At 45.7% G+C, this 18,666-nt stretch overlaps 1 long non-coding RNA gene across 1 annotated transcript; it reads left to right on the top strand.

Annotated features, from left to right (window-relative positions):
• The first annotated feature begins 14,857 nt into the window (after positions 1-14,857).
• Positions 14,858-16,740, top strand: LOC119176050 (uncharacterized). The gene is made up of 2 exons (XR_005110401.2): positions 14,858-14,969; positions 15,571-16,740. It is a non-coding gene; the product is annotated as an uncharacterized LOC119176050 (long non-coding RNA).
• Positions 16,741-18,666: the final 1,926 nt, after the last annotated feature.

Raw genomic sequence — 18,666 nt, forward strand, 5'->3', positions numbered from 1 at the left:
TATGGCGGACACAGTTGTTGTAAATTGTCTCCTGCTGAGAGGGGCACCCGAGCGCAAGTTTTCTCGGATCCATTTTCGCCGTAAGTAAGCACGACGGCGTTGTAGCCTTCGAAACGTCCGTCAATAATATGGCGGACACAGTTGTTGTAAATTGTCTCCTGCTGAGAGGGGCACCCGAGCGCAAGTTTTCTCGGATCCATTTTCGCCGTAAATAAGCACGACGGCGTTGTAGCCTTCGAAACGTCCGTCAATAATATGGCGGACACAGTTTTTGTAAATTGTCTCCTGCTGAGAGGGGCACCTGAGTGCAAGTTTTCTCGGATCCATTTTCGCCGTAAGTAAGCACGACGGCGTTGTAGCCTTCGAAACGTCAATCAAGAATATGGCGGACACAGTTGTTGTAAATTGTCTCTCCTGCTGAGAGGGGCACCTGAGTGCAAGTTTTCTCGGATTCATTTTCGCCGTAAGTAAGCACGACGGCGTTGTAGCCTTCAAAACGTCCATCAATAATATGGCGGACACAGTTGTTGTAAATTAACTCCTGCTGAGAGGAGCACCTGAGCGCAAGTTTTCTCGGATCCATTTTCGCCGTAAGTAAGCACGACGGCGTTGTAGCCTTCGAAACGTCCATCAATAATATGGCGGACACAGTTGTTGTAAATTGTCTCCTGCTGAGAGGGGCACCCGAGCGCAAGTTTTCTCGGATCCATTTTCGCCGTAAATAAGCACGACGGCGTTGTAGCCTTCGAAACGTCCATCAAGAATATGGCGGACACAGTTGTTGTAAATTGTCTCCTGCTGAGAAGGGCACCTCAGTGCAAGTTTTCTCGGATCCATTTTCGCCGTAAGTAAGCACGACGGCGTTGTAGCCTTCGAAACGTCCATCAATAATATGGCGGACACAGTTGTTGTAAATTGTCTCCTGCTGAGAGGGGCACCTGAGTGCAAGTTTTCTCGGATCCATTTTCGCCGTAAGTAAGCACGACGGCGTTGTAGCCTTCGAAACGTCCATCAATAATATGGCGGACACAGTTGTTGTAAATTGTCTCCTGCTGAGAGGGGCACCTGAGTGCAAGTTTTCTCGGATCCATTTTCGCCGTAAGTAAGCACGACGGCGTTGTAGCCTTCGAAACGTCCATCAATAATATGGCGGACACAGTTATTGTAAATTGTCTCCTGCTGAGAGGGGCACCCGAGTGCAAGTTTTCTCGGATCCACTTTCGCCGTAAGTAAGCACGACGGTGTTGTAGCCTTCGAAACGTCCATCAATAATATGGCGGACACAGTTGTTGTAAATTGTCTCCTGCTGAGAGGGGCACCCGAGCGCAAGTTTTCTCAGATCCATTTTCGCCGTAAGTAAGCACGACGGCGTTGTAGCCTTCGAAACGTCCATCAATAATATGGCGGACACAGTTGTTGTAAATTGTCTCCTGCTGAGAAGGGCACCTGAGTGCAAGTTTTCTCGGATCCATTTACGCCGTAAGTAAGCACGACGGCGTTGTAGCCTTCGAAACGTCCATCAATAATATGGCGGACACAGTTGTTGTAAATTGTCTCCTGCTGAGAGGGGCACCCGAGCGCAAGTTTTCTCGGATCCATTTTCGCCGTAAGTAAGCACGACGGCGTTGTAGCCTTCGAAACGTCCATAAATAATTTGGCGGACACAGTTGTTGTAAATTGTCTCCTGCTAAGACGGGCACCGGAGTGCAAGTTTTCTCGGATCCATTTTCGCCGTAAGTAAGCACGACGGCGTTGTAGCCTTCGAAACGTCCATAAATAATTTGGCGGACACAGTTGTTGTAAATTGTCTCCTGCTGAGAAGGGCACCGGAGTGCAAGTTTTCTCGGATCCATTTTCGCCGTAAGTAAGCACGACGGCGTTGTAGCCTTCGAAACGTCCATCAATAATATGGCGGACACAGTTGTAAATTGTCTCCTGCTGAGAGGGGCACCCGAGGGCAAGTTTTCTCGGATCCATTTTCGCCGTAAGTAAGCACGACGGCGTTGTAGCCTTCGAAACGTCCATCAATAATATGGCGGACACAGTTGTTGTAAATTGTCTCCTGCTGAGAGGGGCACCCGAGCGCAAGTTTTCTCGGATCCATTTTCGCCGTAAGTAAGCACGACGGCGTTGTAGCCTTCGAAACGTCCATAAATAATTTGGCGGACACAGTTGTTGTAAATTGTCTCCTGCTGAGAAGGGCACCGGAGTGCAAGTTTTCTCGGATCCATTTTCGCCGTAAGTAAGCACGACGGCGTTGTAGCCTTCGAAACGTCCATCAATAATATGGCGGACACAGTTGTAAATTGTCTCCTGCTGAGAGGGGTACCTGAGGGCAAGTTTTCTCGGATCCATTTTCGCCGTAAGTAAGCACGACGGTGTTGTAGCCTTTGAAACGTCCATCAATAATATGGCGGGCACAGTTGTTGTAAATTGTCTCCTGCTGAGAGGGGCACCCGAGCGCAAGTTTTCTCGGATCCATTTTCGCCGTAAGTAAGCACGACGGTGTTGTAGCTTTCGAAACGTCCATCAATATTATGGTGGAAGCAGTTGTTGTAAATTGTCTCCTGCTCAGAGGGGCACCCGAGTGCAAGTTTTCTCGGATCCATTTTCGCCGTAAGTATGCACGACGGCGTTGTAGCCTTCGAAACATCCATCAATAATATGGCGGACACAGTTGTTGTAAATTGTCTCCTGCCGAGAGGGGCACCCGAAGCCAAGTTCGAATGTAAACGCCTTCTTGCCTGCCATGTCCACCAATGGAGACGCTGAGGATCCCGCGCGCATGCAGCACTTCGTGGACACCCCAAGGAGCCGTGGGCTTTTTCATAAAGCATGGCCGCCGAGGACGTCGATGACTCGCGAGCAGTACAGAACCAAGCTGATGCTGATGATAATGAATCCTCTAGAATAGCTCGTACGCACTCAGGGTGATTAGCCGAGAAATGATCAAATAATTTACTGAGACTTGTACAGGAATTAGAATGATTAAAAAGCTTTTTTAAGTTTAAATATTTTTGCATTTTTAGTACTCATGGAAGTATACTTAATGTGTTTAGTTTCATGAAGGTAAGTACCAATGGCATGAAAATTGTACGTGTGGCAGGAGGCGATGTTCAAAGCACCAAGAGAAAGTATGTTCTAAATTGTCTTTCTTTTTTATTGTTTAGAGATCTTCTTTCACTTTCTTCGCCTTCTAAATTTGGCACATCATATTTTGAAATAAAAAAACACAATATAATCTTGAAGCTGTGCAGTTGCACCACAGAAAACTAATTTCTTCCTGCTGGCGTACGAGCGCGTTTGTCACGTGGTATTTTTGTATTTCGCGGGTATTTGTAATTGGAAGAAAAACACTACTATGTAATAGATGTAAAATTCAAGACTGTCTACTCGGACGTTTTGCAAACTGATTTACAGTTAGCTTTCTCATTGAAAATTTTATCTAGTTTCCTTCTTTCAAAAGTTAGTTAAGCATATCTAATTAAAGAATATTTGAAAACAAAAGAACCAGTCCGACTAACTTCAGGCAACGGTGAGCAACATGCGTTTGGTCGCGTCGTAGTTACGTGTTCCCGCATATTTTTAAACTCTGGCTAAAGTTACGTGGGACACCCTGTATACTATCCATAGTAACATGAAACTTACCGTCCATAGCGGTATCGACAGTTGCTTCTACCGTCGTTAGTTCAATAGTGACTCATTTATCGATGTTGCAGCGAACGTAGTAACCGACAGCGACGAAGCGACGTCTTGCTTGCCCTCAGACCAGGACGCAAAAGCCCTCTTCTTTCTTCACTTCCAAGGCATTCCACGTACAGTTGATGGCTCATACCCATTACCTGTGACATTACTCCCTCTCCTCGAAACGCATCGGCTCGATGCTGGTAATGAGTGTTGAGAAAAAAAAAATGAGAACGAAAAGATGCTACCATGGAACCCAACAACTCCGTCGTAAGGAAAAAAATGGGCTGGTGTCATAGAAGTACTCAATAAAAAAAGGAATTAGTACACAAAACAATAAAAAAAACCAAAGTGACAAAAAATAGTCATTGCATGGTAAGTTAGTCCACGTTCGATGGATGACGCGAGAAATATGGCTTGAGTCTTGACACGTGCACCACATCACTTTGTGGAAACCGACGGGAACGTCTTGAGGCGCCCTCAGGGAGAACTTCATACGTAACGTCACTGAGTCGGCGCAGAACTTTGTAAGGGCAGAAGTAGCGCCGAAGCAACTTTTCAGAGTGACCACGCTGTCGGATGGGAGTCCACACCCAAACTTCATCGCCTGGTTGGAAGGTAACATCTCGGTGTGTAAGGTTGTAGCGGTGTGCGTCGGCAGTTTGGGGAGCCTGAATACGGCATCGGGCGAGTTGAAGGGCCTCCTCGGCGCGTTGAGCGAACAATGCAGCGTCCGCGTTGAACATGCTCAAGTTGTTGGGAAGGAGCATTGCGTCGAGCATTGTAGTGACCTCTCGACAATGAGCTAAGCGAAATGGGGTGAAACCTGTACTCCCTTGGACTGCTGTATTGTTAGCAAAAGTTACGTAAGGGAGTATATCATCCCAGTTCTTGTGATCAACGGCCACATACATTGACAGCTCATCTGCAATGGTCTTGTTCAACCGTTCAGTGAGTCCATTTGTTTGGGGGTGATAACCCGTGGTTTTCCGATGTTCTGTACCACTTAGTCTCAGCACTTCTTGAAGCATCTCTGCGGTGAAAGCTGTACCACGATCAGTAATTATCACAGCTGGTGCTCCGTGACGAAGTACGATGCTGGTAACAAAAACTTCGCGATTTCGGCTGTGGTAGCTTTGGGCAGGGCCTTTGTTTCGCTGTAACACGTTAAATAATCGGTGGCAACCACAATCCACCGGTTTTCAGACGAAGAGGCGGGAAATGAGCTGAGCAAGTCATTGCCAATTTGATGAAATGGTGTCTTCGGCGTGGCGATAGGCTGTAGTAGTCCTGCTGGTCGGACAGGTGGAGTCTTACGGCGTTGGCAGTTGCGGCATGTGCGGACGTACTGCTTGACTGTCTTCGCGAGGCGGGGCCAGTAGTATGAGCGGCGAATTCTTTCCAATGTGCGCGTGTAGCCAAGGTGTCCGGATGATGGTTCGTCGTGACAAGCATGTAAAATATCGTCCCGAAGCGAGGGTGGCGCAACCAGTAGGTAAGTAGCCTGGGTATGGTGGAAATTTTTCTTATAGAGGACTCCACCCCTGATGCAGAACGAGGCCAGCGAACGTGCGAAGTTTCGAGGAAGGCTGCGTTTTCGGCCTTCGAGGTAGTCAATCAGTGGGCTTAGCTCCATGTCGTCGCGTTTTTGTTGAGCCAAGTCGGTTGCTGACACAGAGGAAAGGAATGTATCGTCCTCTTCAACGTCCGCGTTCGTACTTCCAATTCGTGCACGTGAGAGACAGTCAGCATCAGTGTGTTCGCGTCCTGACTTGTGAATGACTCTAACGTCAAATTCTTGCAGCCCAACGCTCCAGCGTGCTAGACGATCGGAAGGGTCTTTGAGGTTGGCGAGCCAGCATAGAGAATGGTGGTCGCTAACTACCCTGAATGGTCGACCGTATAAATAAGGGCGAAACTTTGTTATAGCCCAAACAACGGCTAAGCATTCTTTTTCTGTTGCAGAGTAGTTTTTCTCTGCAGATGATAGTGTTCGACTTGCATAGGCAATCACGTGCTCTACGCCATTTTGCCATTGAACCAGTACAGCTCCAAGTCCGACGTTGCTGGCATCCGTGTGTAGCTCTGTGGCAGCGTTATCGTCAAAGTGACCGAGTAGAGGTGGGGCTTGGAGATGGTTTCGTAGCGTGTCAAAGGCGTGATGCTGATCATGACCCCAAACAAACGGTACGCCGTCTTTTGTAAGCTCATTTAGCGGTTCATCGATTTTAGAAAAGCCTTTGACGAAGCGTCTGTAATATTCACAGAGTCCCAGAAATCGGCGGAGGTCGTGCTTGTTCGTTGGGACAGGAAATGCGGCAACAGCTTTCGTTTTCTCGGGGTCTGGGTGTATACCGGCGTGGCTGACAACGTGACCAAGCAATTTCAGTTCCTCGAATGCAAAGTGGCATTTCTCAGGTTTTAGAGAAACTCCAGCTGTTCGAATCGCTTGAAGAACTGCCTGTAAGCGCTGGACGTGCTGCTCAAACATGTCCGAGAAGACGACCACATCGTCAAGGTAGACAAGACACGATTGCCATTTTAGCCCAGAAAAAACCGTGTCCATCATTCTTTGAAAAGTAGCTGGTGCCGAGCATAAGCCGAAGGGAAGGACCTTGAACTCGTGGAGTCCGTCAGGAGTAATGAAGGCGGTCTTTTCGCGGTCGCGCTCATCAACAGATATTTGCAAATAGCCGCTGCGTAGACTCATGGAAGAAAAGTAACGAGCATTGCGAATGCGGTCCAGCGAGTCGTCTATTCGTGATAAAGGATACACGTCTTTCTTCATGATCTTATTCAACTTTTGGTAGTCGACGCAAAATCGCAGAGTACCATCTTTTTTCTTTACTAACACAACAGGGAACAAGCAGGGACTGGTCGATGGCTGGATGACATCGTCCTTGAGCATCAGCTGCACCTGTTGGCGTATATCGTCTTGTTCTTTTTGCGAGACTCTGTAGGAATGCTGTTCACCGTTTAATTGCCCCTCTAACGGGCACTCTGTTAATATATATATATATGAGTTTCGAGGAGTCCAGGTGACCTCGATTGATGTAATCATACAAAGAGGTACTCGCGAATAAACATTCCCTTTGTGTAGGAATGCTGTCCAATGGGTCTCTCGGTAGGCTCGGTGATGATACGATGCTTGGCAAGCGCTGTTTGGCTAACTTTCGAAGTCGTAGCGAAGCAGTCCCGAAATGAGCCGAGTAGCTTCAAAAGACGTTCCCATTGTGCAGATGGTAGACCATGGTTTACGTCGAGAGTGCTTGCAAATGTCATGGCGGAATCGTCGCACGACGAAAGGGCAGATAATGTTGATGGACCAGGGACGTCGGCAATATCCTCAAGGTATGCGATCGCAGTGTGTTTGGTAAGATGGCGATACTCCTCGCTGAAATTCGTGGCTAATAGGCAAGCCTGCTTTCTACTGGGCTGAACAATACCTCGGGCAACGCAGATTTGTGCAACGCAGTTGTGCAAAAAGTAGGGACAAATTTCCTTCTGCAATTACAGCATCGGCGACGTCTTGGTCACATTCAACGTTGATAAAAAGGCTGCTGCGGGGAGACAGAGTAACAGATTCGGAGGATACACGTAGGGCAGCCTTCGATGAGCGGGCGTTTTCCGGTTCAGGATGAAGCGGGTCCTCGAACGACACCAGCATGTCTCGTAGGTCAATAATTGCGCCGTATTCGCGAATAAAGTCCAGCCCCAGAATGAGTGGACGGGAGCACACGGGTAATACGAGGAAAGACCCTGTGAACGTCGAAGCACGGACTCGAACACGGGCTGTGCACATTCCAGTCGGCGTGAAGAGGTGGCCCCCTGCCGTGCGCAACGGGGGTCTTTGCCAAGGGGTAGTTACCTTCCTCAGTTGGGATGCAGGGCGCTGCTCATAACTGAATAATCGGCGCCGGTGTCGACGAGGGCAGTGACGACGTGATTATCGACGTGTACGGTGATGTCGGCGGAAACAGTCTTATGACTTTCGGAAATGACTGGAAAGTCAGAACAGTCTTCGTCGGGTCTTTGCGTCGAAGGAGGCTCTTTGACAGTTCGTTGGGACGCGGCTTCACCCCCAGGAGCCGTGGTTTCTAGTTTCCCCTGTGGGGACTCGGTGACCGGCCTCTGAAAGGAGCCTAAGATGACGAGGGAATGCTAGGTGACGTGGGGCGGCGAGGTGATGGTGATCGTGATTGGGGGCGTTGACCAAGGCGATGAGCTTGCTGGCCCGTAAGGTTCGCTTCGATGTCGCGGGGACGCTCACCGTAACGCGGGCACCAAGCATCAGGGTGAAAGCCATCAGGGTGACCAAGTTGGCGGTACTGGCAGTTACGGTAGACGTGACCCGCTTCGCCACAGTGGTAGCAGAGTGGATGGTTATCTGACGTACGCCACACGCTGGCCTTTGTGGCGTTCTGCCGCGATCCGAACGGACGATAAGTTGGTGCACTCGGAAACCTTGAGGCGGGTGGCGGAGTCGAAGAAGTGCCCTGGAATCGATGGCTAGCCTGATCCATTGTCCCCATGGTGGGATCAGGGCCATGTGGTGCAGGAGATCGCAGAGCCGCCGCACAAGTCAGCACAGGGGCCTTAGGCCTTGTTGGCGCGAGTGGGAAGACCACCTATCGGATCTCATTTCGGATTAAGTCTGCGAGAGCACTTACGGGTGGTTGGGGTCCCGGTACTTGGAGTTGGCGGAGCTCGTCCCACACGATGCTTCTTATGAACTCTGCGAGGGCATGCCTCTCGCTGTCAGCCCCAATAAAGCATGCAGCAGGGGTCACGTCGTGGCGTTCATACTGTGACGACCTATACTGGAGAGTACGCTCCATTGTGGTTACCTCATTTATGAACTCTGCCACAGTCGTCGGTGAATTGCGCACGAGTCCGGCGAAGAGCTGCTCTTTTACCCCACGCATTAAATGCCGCACCTTCTTTCCCTCGGAGATTGCAGGGTCAGCACGCTTGAAGAGTCGACGCATGTCCTCGACAAACATCGAAACTCTCTCGTTGGGTCGTTGGTTCCGAGACGAGATAGCCTGCTCCACTCTCTCTTTCCTTTCAGTGCTGCGGTACGCATCACGAAACTGTCGGCTGAACTCATGCCACGTCGCAAGTCAGCAATACGAAACCTTCCTGTCAAATACTAGCCGTGTTTATTTTTTGGCAGTCTAAATGTACAGCCTATTTAACCTTTGTTGGGGGAATATGTTATGCTTAATCGTTTCCCAAACCCTCATCTCGCATGAACTTAGGAACGCGCCTGAAAAATCCATCTATTTTTGAACAGTGAGTGTCAATTTTTATGAAGGGGAACATGGCAACGCGTGGCGTGCGTGCTCCAGCGGCTGCTGGCAGCGTGTTCAAGTGGGAGCGATAGCACCCAGAGTCTCTTTTCGCGTCATCTCGCGGCGAGCAAAACAACCATTCGTTGCATTTATAGAACGGCAAGATAGCGAACCCTCCCTCTTCAAGGCGATTACCAGCTCTAGCGTAATCGCCTTGAAGGGAAGGGGGTCGCATCTTGCTGCTGGTTCCATATCAGCAACGAATGGCTGCTTTGCTGGCCACGAGATTACGCGAAAAGGGACTGTGGTTGTTCGCGCTCCCGCTTGAACGCACTGCCAGCAGCCGCCGGAGCATGCAGGCTGCGCGCTCCCGTGTTCCCTTTCATAAATTGACACTGTAAATTTGCTACGTGGATGACGTGTGCACCGATTCAAGAATAAAAGCGTGCGTATAGCTTCGCTCCCATGACTGTCATACCACGCCTTTACTAATACTATGCTTACACTGACAAGGACGTCCTTCGTTAGGCGCCCTTAAAACGCCCTAAGGTGAATTCCTAAAGGTCTTTTTTATTTAACTCTACCTGCAATTTCTTTTATTCAGGGCTGTCATTATTCGCGAGAAAAAGGTTATTAGTAAATACGGGACCAAGCTTCACGTGTAATCCGAGTGACGACTACAAAATGCCAGCGAATTTCAGTCCGAAACGTCGCGAAACGTATTCACATTAATTGTGCTGTTACCTTTAGTATTCCAATAGTACGATCTCAGATCTTTCTAACGTCATAAAATAATTAAATTGACGTTGTAAAATTATGTAAAGGTAATTTTGTAGAGGGGCGCATCCTGTGCGTGGCAACATTAGTGAAATGGTGAAGCGGCGGACCTAAGATATTTGCCCGTACTTCACTGCGGACACACTTCATCTAAGTTACTGCAGCCTATAGCTCTCTCAGCACTTCCTGATCACGTTGCACGAACGGTGATCTCGCTTGAACTAAGGAACGTGCCCTAAAAATCCATGTGTCTTTGAACAGTACATTTGCTTCGTGGAGGACGTGTACACCGAGATGAAGACGTTTTCGCGTCTTTGAACACTGCATACAACACTCGAAAAAGCAATCATGATAATTTGAATTTCGTATCATGCGTTTACACGTGATGGAAATACAATGCAAACGTCGTGCGATAGAGCACAACGCGTCGAGTGGTAACAAGCGTGCAGTAATAAACCACATGCTTTATGACATACTAGCTTAATTTTGTTTAAAAACATTGGCTTTGCAGCTATATATCAGAAGCGGTAGTTTTCACTTCAAACAACAAAGGAGATGTATTCGGAAATATAGTAAAGGCTGCAGGGGTGCAGAAAAAAAAACGTTCGTGAATTCATGATGTGCGTTATCATATCACAAGCATCGCCGTGCGTGGGAGGGCGAAGGCGAATGTTGCACAAAGTCTACCCTTTCTATCGACTTAATAGTAAGGGGGACACTGTGATGGATCTACCTTCACTGTCCTTTTAACCCCACCCTTTATTATTTAAGGGAACTCTATAGGCTTGCCTGTGATCACCAGTCAAAGCCAAACGTCACCTGAACAACTTTACAAACTGTTCCAGAGAGTTTGCTTAATTATTAATAAGTTATGGTCAATTTTACTGACAGATATATAGGACAAGCATGAGGATACTGCATTTGCGAATGGCGTGGTTATAACGCGTGTTTAAAGTATTTGTAGCAACACGAATAACACTTTTTAGACGAGAACTAGATACCGAAACTGAGTGGGTGTTGGCGCCTCAATCGGCGTGACCCTGCATTTTTTTTTGTTACTTTGACATGGCGGCATTAAGAAATATGTAATAATTTCGAGGGGCAGTTTTCTTCGTGTCATTGGTAGGTGTTCTGTGCTTTTACTGCCCTGCATCGCGTTGCGTGCTGAGTCTTGCAGTTACTGACGTAAGCACAAATTCTTCGCTGAGTGTGATGAAGTTGAACGGTGCTCGCTACTAATCGTCAAATACTGACTGTGCGACACCGTCCTCTGCGACTCCTTTGTTCAGTGTCATTGACGGACGTGAAATGTGTTCCCTTGAAATATCGCCGCACATCAATGACAGCGTTCTTCAAAGCCACGCTGCCATCGAGCCGCCTCACGCATCAGTGAGTAGCAGCGCCGCAATCCTATCTCGACGACGCTCTCTGTGGCCCAGCAAAATGCTTTGACACGCGATGTGGTGAACAGGGATCAGTGGCCGTTCCTTACTCGGCGCATCGCTTGAACATTGGATGTCAGCCGACAACGTGCTTTCTTGCAGTAGTAATTTTGATGGTCACGCTTCATACGTTGTGAGTTGTTCTTATTGTAATAGTAGTTGTCGCCTAAGGAGATCGCATAACGTGTTTGTACTGCATGCTGTTGTAGTTGTGTACACTGTGCTCGCGCGCGACGTTTTTAAAGACTGCGATCGGTAGTTTTATAAAGTTCACTCAGTTATCTCCCGCACACGAACTGATCTACGCTATTTTTTTTATTTAGGCGTGCATTTTGTGCGTTATTGAGTAACGTGACCTGCGAAAGCTTCAGAAGATCACTCGGACATTTTTGTCTTTCCAGCTATAGCAAGCGCAGAACATTTGCTAAAATAAATTTTTTTTCGGCATTACACTGTGTTTAGTACAAATGAAGTGCCGAATTCGGACCTTCGTGCATGTTGACCAAATGTAAGCCGTACTCTCGGCAGAATTTGCTGTCCGCTGTGGTGGAGAAGGGGTTTTGGTACTCTGCTGCTCACCGGAAGATCGCGGGTTCCATCCCGGCAGGGGCGGTCACATTTCAGTAAAAGTAAAATGCCACAGGTCCGTGCTTTGCGCATTGTGCATAACACCAAATCGATATTTCCGAATCCCTCCACTACAGCGTCTCTCTTAAACAAAACGTGGCTTTGGGACGTTTACCTTGAGCTCATTTTACTTTGAGTTGAACATCTGTCTTTATCTGATGGCATTACTTGCTTCCTAATTTGCCCAGCTGTATAGCTTGTAGTAAGCGCTCATCACTATGTTTTACTATAGACATTTATGCAGAACCATTTGTAGGGTATTCGTGCTCAACAGGTGGAACTAAAGGTGGACAGCAGTTTTTCCTGACCCCGGCAAGTATCATAAAGTGGCACTATTATTGTACCCACTAACTATAGCTCAGGCCGTATTACGGTCCCATAAATTTTACTTTTCACGGGGATAAAGAATGCGATAAATATATTCGCTTATTGTGTATGTGACTAAACAAAGCAATAAGCCATCCTGCTTCTAAAATAGATAATATAGCACTTGCGTGGCTTGTTTGGTTGACATGCAGCTTGTCGCAGATGAGGAGTAAGTGTCATCGAATTCTTGTTTGCTCATCTGTACCATGCCGCTGGTCAACCGATTATATAAATGTGCCAACTGCCCGAAGAAGTAGCGTTAATTCACTGACATGCACTGTGCAACACTGGCATGCTGAGCTTGTTGGCTGTAACACATGTAGACCACAAAAATTCAATCAATGGAATCCATGTCAGAGCATTCAACAATAATTGCATAAACCATGAAGCTTCGGTTCAGATAACATTCATGGTTTTTAGATAACTACTCGTCGAAGGCCCATTATAGCATGTGGCTGATGGTGATGTTTTTTATTATTACTGAAATATTATACTTTTCTTGCTGGTATTTTCGAAAGTATAAATGAATCAGTGCATAGTGCATTACTGTCATGGTCAGCTAGGTTAACTGAATTTGTTTGTGTCATTTATATAGTGTTACATTTCATGAGACGACGCCTGCTTGGCCTAAGCTTCGAGTTGTCTGGCAACAGCCTTGTTGCACAACTTTCTCTGAAAGTGTTTTTTACCAGAATTCATTGGCAAGAAACCAGAACAAATTATTGGCAATGCTCTAACGAACAAATCGTTGCAGCCTCCTCCTGGCCTGGTGAACCTGGTGATGTCCACATGCAGCCAATGCTGGTGTGAACATGAGTTATGTATTAATGCAGGTAAGTCACAGGCTTTATTGGAAACATTTCTGACATTATTTCCGCTGAATAATCATTTGCAATTTATGTGTGCTTTCTCACGTGGTGAGGTTTCGTCAGCTTAAGAAACGTGGAGTGCTTATGTACCATAAGAATTTCTTGAATGCATTAAAGATATCTTCCACAAATCGCTATAAGATTTCAAATGCATTTAGTTTGGAAGATGCTAAAATTTGTCTTTGACTCAAGTGTAGTTTAATCCACAAAAGCAACCTATATGAGACACCGAAACATCAGAAGAGTGTTGTTTTGGTCATGTGACCCTGGGTAACATGCATTATGCCAATTTTCATGTTTAGTAATGGCATTGCATTTGGACAATTTGGCTGTCACTTTAGCCATTCATGTAAGCACCCTGTTAAAGTAGAGATTTGCGTTATTGTTACAGCATCATAATGAACCTAGCACAGAAAAACAAATACATGTTTCATACCGTGTAGAGGCATAGTCGTAAGTTTTTTTATAAATTCTGCTCCAGCCTTATCTCACATATTTGTGCAGCATTTGTGTGCATGTTTACATATATCTAGAGCGCTTAATTTTTGAAGGAGTTCGAAATCCAACTTCTTGCTAAGCCAATGATGCCATGGGTCTTAATGTTTATTGCAATATTGAATTATTTTATGCTGTTCTTATTTCAACATGTCTGAACTTCCCTGAAGCACCATTTCGAAGGGGTCCTACGTAATGAAAGTAAGTTGGTGCTTTCACACTGCTCTATTTTTAGAATGCTACAGCAGCTTCATGCTATACAGAAGTGCGATTACACACTCTAGGTGCCTTCGTAGCACATCTCATCATGAACCACTCAGGCTTGCAGCTAAGTTTTCTTTTCGTTGTTCTTTTGATTCAATGTTATGTATGGCTGTGAACATTGTCTTATAGTTAAATACTTGTAGCACCCGGCAACACCTTATGCCAGCACAGATACCTTTGGCAAAAATTTATTTTGTGCAGATAGACATGCAGAGTAGTAGTGCTTCCTGAAGCATACAGTGCCTGTTGATCTTTTGTTCACGGATCTTCAAAGCCGTATGATGTTTGTTAGATAGATATGTGAGGTTTAACATCCCAAAACCACCATATGATTATGAGAGACGCCGTAGTGGAGGGGTCCGGAAATTTCGATCACCTGGGGTTCCTTGACGTGCACCCAAATCTGAGCACACGGGTGTACAACACTTCCGCCTCCATCGGAAATGGTATGGTTTTTGTCACTAGGGCCAAGTGCAACACAGAACTATTACATTACTCCTATTGCCATTCGCCCGGTACTAGTCTGTTGCATCATGGTAAACGTATCCCATATTATAAACTTGTCTAGTGCAGAAATCACCACGAGGATGGAGATGCGATACTCGCACCTTCCAGCGAGGCTACACTTTTTGTTAATGTAATGATTCACACATACTAAGGGATACAGATTTGTGATGTTAGACAACCCAGAAATTAACAATAGCATATCTGTATTGTTTTTAGTTGCCTTAAACCAATCCATACCGAGAAAACATGCTACAAATACACAACAGAAACACACAGCATTTCATTGGTGTGTGACCTGTCAATTCTTTCTCACTGAAACTATGGTTATACAGTTCCCTGAAAAAGTGATGGCAAACAAAGTTTGTTAGTCATTTTGTTTTTATTTATGTTAATTTTGAGTTCTGATTGGAACAATTTCCTTAGTTTTTTCATTTCTTTCATTGCATATTGGTTGTTCTTACTTAAGGTCATTTACTTTAACCCTTAAAAATGCTCCTAATTTCTCTTTTGTGTTTAGGTACTCCTGGCAAGAGATCACAATCACAACTTTTCGAAAAGGATCTCTTTCTGTACATTTAAGCAATATGTATAATTCACTGCAGGTCACGCTCGTCAAGACGACAACGGACCTGCGAGGGCGCTAGGTGAGATATACCGCTAACTCTTAGAGGATAAACTTGCAGATTTTTTTTCTAACAATCCTGCGCATGCTACAAAATACAAAACTTTATAAGGTTAACGCTCGGTCAAGTTGGTACACAGACATAGTAACAAAAAAGAGTGTGAGAACGACAAGGTAGAAACAGAAGAAACAGGATAGAGCACTTACTTTAAACTGATGTTTTTATTGTGGGCACATTTATACTAAGGCAGACAGAACCCATGTAACTACCGTAATATTTAGGCGTTAATATCAGAACATCAGCACCCTGTCCCAAAACACGAGTGTCCATTTGAAAGATCAAAAGCCCATTTATTTCTCACAGAGAGGTAGACGCCCTATTGACACATTTATCTTCTAAGTGTGCTATTTAATTTGCTTCAGTTCCTCTATATTTTTTTTTCTTTCTTAGTGCCGAAAAGCACAAACATCAGTTGAAAGTCAGTGCTCTGTCTTGTTTCTTCTGTTTCTACCTTGTCGTTCTCACACAGTTTTTTTTTTTTTGCTAAATGGTGCTTCATGAAGTAACAATGCAACCTTAAAGCATTCATATGCATGAATCACAGAACACACTTGCTTTGCAGCAATGCAGGAGAGGGCACAAGCCATGAAGCTGTGGCGCAAGCGAGCATGGAGCACCTTGAACACATCATAGCGAACAAGGGGGTCATCAAAAAAGATAACATTGGTTTCTTCGCTCTACGTACCGATGCACGCCTGAGAGAGCTACCAGTGCACATTGCACAAGATGTAATGCATGCAGCAGAACTTATGCTGTATGAAGCAGAGGCAAAATTGCATCAGAGCAGTGAAGCAAATTGAAGTGTGTAAATAATGTCAATGACACCCATCTTTTTTTTAATCTTGTGTTCACTTTTCTAGTCTCAACTTAAAGGGGTTATGACTGGTCACTCAACAATTGACGGTTGTCAGCAAAAAACAAAACTACAGAGTAAAATGTGCTAGTACACGTGTGAAAAGGGGCCTTAAGAGATCATTTTAATCAAAAATATGCCGTAGAAGTGCTCGGCTCTTAAAACTCAACCTACCACAAGTGACCGCCATTTTGTCATGGCATGCGAGACGTCACAAGCCGAAGGAGCAATGGCAAATGGTATACGCATTGCACATTCACAGGACCCATTTTGACATCCGAAATTATTTGCTGCAAGTACCAGCGCTACATTGCTGACACATTAGCCATGTTTCGACCCCTGGAAGTCATTTAGCTTTAGTGGAGAGTTCAACAATGCGAAAAAATTTGAATGCAAGCGCAGTTGATGACGGAACACGACCGTGCCAGAATGCACACTGTGCAGCAGCTTGTCGAGCAAGCGGTTCGTGATGTCATGGATAGTGAGTGCGTCAGTATTGCCCAACTGTCAGGCGACTAGCTCGTTTATAAAAATATGCGATTAAAAATTAGCAGCTTGACCAAATCGCTCGAATTTTGCCAGCTTGTATGTGAACATACAAGAATCAGCTCATACAACACACATTATGGTTGAAAATTGGGTGTCATGACCCCCTTTAGGGCAACTTATTTCTGTGATAATTGTAGTGATAACCGTGCAATAACTCAAATATTTTAACATGAATTATTTATTTTTGTGTTTTCATGGTTATATTTGGACATGACAGTTTTCCCTGTAATGTATCTGTTGTGTCACGGGTGATTTTTCTCTTGTTTGTTTAGCTTAAGAAGATGCTATGTACATAAGTTCTGTAAGCAATAAAATGCATTTACAACCCACCTTCACCTTGTACGCCTCAAGTGCTGTTCACCACTTTGTCCTGCCAAGGCACCTGACCGTCTGTGACGAAGTAGTGCGCCAATTTATCTCGCACTTCCTTGGCATACCTAAAACGCATAAGTGCCATGTGAAATTTCTGTCGGCACAGCCATGATGGAAGACAAACACTGTAAAAGGAGCATGCTGAGCTTGAATATCTCACGCATAGTTGCATTTCAGTGTCGTAGTCATGACGCTACATTGCCAAAGTGTTCCTCATTTTTATGTATTAATGAGCGCTACCTATGCTGTCTATTTTCTACGGCATCATCACAGCTTCTGATAGAATGCATATTTACTGACCAACTTTAGAAATTTCGATATGTCAAGTTCCATGACAGCCAAGGTCAGCAACTGCTCGCATTTAGACAAAACCATTGTACACTTTTGAGAGAACGATTGCGCTGTACAGTTAAACCTAATTAAAGCTGGTGCACACCGGCGACTAGGAGCGGTCGCGCGACCATTTGCGACTGGTCGCGAACGGTCGCGAACAGTCGCACTGCTTGTGCACTCCGCAAGCTGTCGTATATGCAGTGAATATTTCTGTGCCTACACATTTTGGCGAATCATAAGCATGCATCAACCTTTTCATGGAAGAGCGTACGTGCTCATATCACTCAGGTTGAAGAAGGGCAACCTAAACGTACCTGTAGCAATTTGCTTAGCATGGATTTCTGAAAAGCTGTAAATTCAAGGAGAACCTATTTCGCAAAACGTACATCACTCAAGTCTATTGTTTAAATTGCTTTCACAGAATGTGCTACCGTCCACAATACGTTTTGCCACTGCGCTACTGTCCACAGTGTATTGGGTCACTGTCAATTTAACAGAACATACGTAAAATTGTAGCAAGGTGCAGGGGTTAAACGCTGCTCATGTTTGTGAGAAATTTTGCATGTGTACTTGTGCAAACACACACCGTCGTGCATGCAGATACATAAAGAGTGGTTGGTTGAACCTCCTCCCTCCTCGATGCTGAAAAATATTTTTGGCATGAATACTCTTTGAGTTCCTTGAAGAGCACATCAATTTGTCCTAACAATTTGTGCATAATTGTACTCGCAAAGCTTAGGATTGTGTTTCACTTATTTTATAACATCATAATTGCGCTCTATATAGTACCTGTGCATCAGGATAACAGAAAACGGAACTGACACGTCCACAATGTAATGTCATTGTGTAGCGCAGAATCCCATTTTTTGTGATTTTACAAGCGGAAACCACGTACTGATTACGCAATAAGCCACAACAGATGGTTTTGAAATATTCACCACCTGAGATTCTTAACGTACGTGCGCAACAAACGCGCCAACTTAAGTGCATTTCGCCTCCACCTAAAGGCGATCGATGCGGCCGTAATCAAACCCGTCGTTTACGCCTGAACTGCCGACCGCAGTAACGACTGCACCATCGAGCCCGCATACGTCATAAATGCAATTCGTTCTATCCGCCCAAGCGAAACTTCCTTACAAGCGAAGCGCAGCCACAAGCCACAGCATATTAATCTTCAAACCACACGCTCTTACCTAATGGTCATGGCCAGGCAGTCGTGCGCCGAAATTGTAGGCCGGTGGTTTGTGTCCTGCTTGGACATTGCGGGGCGCAGCAGTTCGAGCAAAGTATCGAACGTTCGTAGCGGCATCCGCATGAAGCTAACCACCAAAAAAAAAATGAGATAACATGTTATGCACTATCTTATAAGCCCGTAAAACAACCATAAACTTACTCTCAGAAATACTCCTCGTCGTGCGAACGCAAGTCGGGAAGCAGACGCCCTGTGTGGCCAGCCACTTCTCGCGAGCCAAGGGACGGTCTCACCCACCACCGCCTTGCTTGATTTGAACGTTTTCGTGCTGCCAGCGCTGACACGTTGGCTGAGCACAT

The sequence above is a fragment of the Rhipicephalus microplus genome, chromosome X (assembly GCF_043290135.1).
Source record: "Rhipicephalus microplus isolate Deutch F79 chromosome X, USDA_Rmic, whole genome shotgun sequence".
Taxonomy (NCBI): Eukaryota; Metazoa; Arthropoda; class Arachnida; order Ixodida; family Ixodidae; genus Rhipicephalus; species Rhipicephalus microplus.